Here is a 4,841-nt window from a genome sequence, read left to right as displayed (position 1 = left end):
TCTGCATTAGGGTTTTTGTGTATTTGATTCGTGCAAGAATGGTGGACCTCATATGATTATTAGATTAGGTTAGAAGTAGCCGGATTGAGGGATGGGTTTTTTTCAGATGCTTATTAGATTAGTAGTGGAATTTTTGCAATTCTTTAGGTGTTTGGCTTGAGGATTAGACGATGGATTAGTCAAATATATACTTCTCTATTGGTTTGGGTTGGTGCCTGCTTTAGTTCTTTGGCTTGATGATTAATTAAATGGATGCTTAGTTCTAAGGATTATGCCTGTCATAGTTGCAATTCTTAGATGCTTGATTGATGCATGTTGTCATAGTTGCAGTTCTTTGATGCTTGATTGATGCCTGTCTGGCAGAGGCTATGAGATGGGTTGTGCATGTCCTTGTGTTTTTGGAAAATGTCTATCTGAGGTGATTAGATGGTGCATTAGTTTGGTTGTAAATATAGTGAAGGATGTGCTCATGTAATGGGTGTTGTCATGTTAATCAAAAAGAGCTTCTCAAGGGCTGGATTTGTTTGTGTTGGATTGGGGCTTCTGAAGGAGAGGGGAAGGGGAAGTCTATGCTTATTTAGTTTGGGTTAGTAGTGGTATTTTGCCGTTGCTTCAGAGATATTTACAGCATTGAACATCCTCTCCAATGCCGTAGCTTTAGAGATAAAAACACCTTGGGGTTTTTTCAGTGGTTAGTAGTGGAATTTTTGCTTGTTAGATTCTAATTAGTATGAGGTTGAATACCTTATTTAAGGGGGAATTTAAGGTCAGATAGACGTCATATGATTATTAGATATGTAGTTCAATGCTGCAGACATATATGATTATTTGATTTGATCTGTGGTTCAATGATACTGGATGGAAACATATTTGATTTGGAATGCATTAATTTTGATGTGCCAATGAATTGATTTAGATGATACAAGATTCATCTATAGTATAATTTGTTGTTGTTTAGGTAAGTAATGAAATTTTAGATGTTTGTTGGAGATGTATGCATTTATAGTTGAAGTTGTACCTAATTAACTACTGCATTATGTTAATATGTGTAGGAGCTTTGCTGCATTATCCCAAAAACAGTAATTTGTGCATATTAAAATTTGTAGTTGGCTTCTGTAATTAGTAGCAATGGATGTAATTTTATATTTAGGGGGCTAAGAGATAACTCACTTTACAATTGCAGAAGGGTGGCCTCAAAAACAGTAACATGGCCTTGAAATATTGTCCTTGCCCAAAATTTTATAAACCAAATGTTGTAGGCAGGCCTATTGTCCAGCCTCATAAAATTAACCTGGCCAGAGATTTTCCTCTTGTGCAAATACTTATGATGAATTACAAAAATATGCAGCTAGGATGTCACCATTGTATAACTATGAAGTAAACATTCCAAGGCAGGATCCTAGCAACAAAATATACTATATGTGTCCATTAAGTACTGTGGGGGGGGGGGGATTCCCTCAAAAGAAAAGTGTTGGGTTAATCCAGGGAATGTCAAGAATCCAGCTTGGATTTTCATTAGCATTTATGAAGGAAAGCATTTGTCTGTTGATTGATTGCTTAGATTCTGTATTTATAAGGAAAGCATTTGGTCACTTGCAACATACCAATGTGGTTCACATTCACAATTTTGTCAGTAATGACATTCTTTGAACTGCAATTCAATTCATTATAATTGATGTGCTTGTTTGACAATATAGCAGGAGGAGGAGGATCTTGTGGGCAACAAGAGGAAGCGGGACAAGACTGGGTTCTACCCATATGACTCTGATGAAGATGAGCCGTATGAGGTAAGGCCTAGTTGAAATGTTATTTGTGCATTGAGTTAGTATTACATGTTTATAGTATTTGAATGCATAATGTATTAATGTCAGTCATTAATGTGTGCAGTATGAATCTGGAGATGATGTGGTCGAAGGGAACGTCGAGTCGTTTGAAGAGAAGGTGGTGTTGAAGATCAGGGCCCAAGGACCTGGTATGTACCACAACTGGAGGACGGAAAAGTACCGCTGCCCCTTCTGCAGCAAGCCCAAGCCCAGGTCTGGGTTATTGGAGCATCTGATGGAACATTGCCGGCTACATCGATCTCCAGTGATGAGTACAAGATCAGGGCTGAGCATTCTGCCCTCCTGAAGGTCCTGAGAAACCCTAACCTCTAGTCCTACATCATACTGATCATCAGAAGCTGTAAGCCGTACTCATCATCAGTATATTTGATGATGTTTTACTTTTGGAAAGCTGCATCTGGGTCTGAACTGGTTGGAAACTACCTCTATTAATGTAATGTATTGTGTGTCTGAACTGGATCTGTTGTGAACTGCCTGGTACCTGTGGTGGTAACCTAGAATGCTATCTATATATGTGTGGCCTTAACTTTATTGGTGGTGAATGCCTCCTTCATGTTTACTTGTTGTTTCGATGGTGCAATGATCACAAATGGCGCTTCAGTGTTGCTTCACACATGCTGCAACACTTGTCTATGCTGTGGGCAAGTGCAACATGCTGTGCGCATGTGCCAATTATACCAAATATTGAATCTGGCAATGTTCCAAATTGGCTGTCATGAATTATAGTACATGGGTTTTGTAAAGTTACTGATAATTGTTCATCCTCACACATTCCATCAATGCATAATTTGAATAAGCAAAAAGTTCAAATGTTCCATCATTTGAACCAATGTTGCAATAACAGAGCAAATATTCCATCATCAAAGTGTGAAGGAATTTAATGTAAATTTAGAAGAGTAATGTAATACTAGTTAAAAATAGTGTGTGCAAACAAAGGAATTTGAAATAAGATCTACTTTATTTTTTAATAAAGTTATATTACCCTACTTATTAGAATTTTGAAAATGTCACTTATTTATAAGAAAAGAAAATATAAATATTCAAAAAGATGTGTTTGATAAAAATACCTTTTGAATTTTTGGTATGTTATTATTTGAGGGGTCATGTAATTTTTATGTTATTTTTTGAGTGCTCAGGTAATTTTTATGTAAACTGAAGGAAAAAGGGAAAAATAAACAAAAGGAAAAGCATGGGCCAGCCTGGCCATCTTGGAAACCTAACTTTATAAATAAAAAATCAAAAAAATAAGAGGCATTAAAAAAATAAACAAATATAAGAGGGCATTAAAAAAATAAACAAATATAAGAGGGCATTATAAATTAAAAAAATTCAAAAAATAGAAAGAAAATATAAGAGGGCATTATAAACTTCAAAGAAAATATAAGAGGTGATTATAAACAAATATAAGAGGGCATTAGAAATTTCAAAGAAATTTTGGAAAAAGAATATTTTACAATGCCCCCCTGAGGTATAGACCGATGTTTTGACCAGCCAGTCTAGAGGGCATTATAAATTAATAAAAATTCAAAAAAATATAAAACCTTGGAAACCTAGCTTTTTTTGTGCAAGATATCATGTGTGCCAATATTGAGGTGATTTGGAGGTGGTCGAGAAAATGACCGCATTCCGGAGGGGCCATTTGGTCTAACTTAAGCCAGTTTTTTAACAAATGTGATTTTTCCCACCACCTCAAAATCACCCAAATTTTCTTGCACATGGTGACCCACATGTGCCAAACATTCATATGAAAGAAAATTTGGAAAAAATATAATTTACAATGCCCCCCTGAGGTATAGACCGATGTTTTGACTAGTCAGTCTAGAGGGCATTATAAATTAATAAAAAAATAAAACCTTGGAAACCTAGCTTTGTTTGTGCAAGAGATCATGTGTGCCAAAGTTGAGGTGATTTGGAGGTGGTCGAAAAAATGACCGCATTCCGGAGGGGCCATTTGGTCTAACTTAAGCAAGTTTTTGAACAAATGTGATTTTTCCCACCACCTCCAAATCACCCAAACTTTCTTGAACATGGTGACCCACATGTGCCAATCATGCCTATGAAAGAAAATTTGGAAAAATAATATTTTACAATGCCCCCCTGAGGTATAGACTGATGTTTTGACCAGTCAGTCTAGAGGGCATTATAAATTAATAAAAAATTCAAAAAAATATAAAACCTTGGAAACCTACCTTTGTTTGTGCAAGAGATCATGTGTGCCAAAGTTGAGGTGATTTGGAGGTGTTCGAAAAAATGACCGCATTCCGGAGGGGCCATTTGGTCTAACTTAAGCCAGTTTTTGAACAAATGTTATTTTTCCCACCACCTCCAAATCACCCAAAATTTCTTGAACATGGTGACCCACATGTGCCAATCATGCCTATGAAAGAAAATTTGGAAAAAATATATTTTACAATGCCCCCCTGAGGTATAGACCGATGTTTTGACTAGTCAGTCTAGAGGGCATTATAAATTAATAAAAAATTCAAAAAAATATAAAACCTTGGAAACCTACCTTTGTTTGTGCAAGAGATCATGTGTGCCAAAGTTGAGGTGATTTGGAGGTGGTCGAAAAAATGACCGCATTCCGGAGGGGCCATTTGGTCTAACTTAAGCCAGTTTTTGAACAAATGTGATTTTTCCCACCACCTCCAAATCACCCAAACTTTCTTGAACATGGTGACCCACATGTGCCAATCATGCCTACGAATTCGTGCACACCTTGCCTGGGGGCCACATTGGCCATGCTCACATGCTCCCAAAAGTTGGAGTCATCTCATGCATGCCCCCACATGCACCATGTACAAGCCGGACCATTCGGGTCTGCGTGAGGGCAAGTTTGAAAGAGGTTTTCCTTGCCGGACCCACCAAATGATCTCAAACTTTTTGCACACCCTACCATGACCATGACATGCATGTGGGAGGAGAATTCATACACCACGGCCTCATTTTTGTTGAAATCCCATTAATATCCATGTGTATTACATATAAGTAAGCATG

Source organism: Aegilops tauschii, chromosome 3 (assembly GCF_002575655.3).
Source record: "Aegilops tauschii subsp. strangulata cultivar AL8/78 chromosome 3, Aet v6.0, whole genome shotgun sequence".
Classification (NCBI taxonomy): Eukaryota; Viridiplantae; Streptophyta; class Magnoliopsida; order Poales; family Poaceae; genus Aegilops; species Aegilops tauschii.
Note: the sequence above shows the minus strand (reverse complement) of the source record.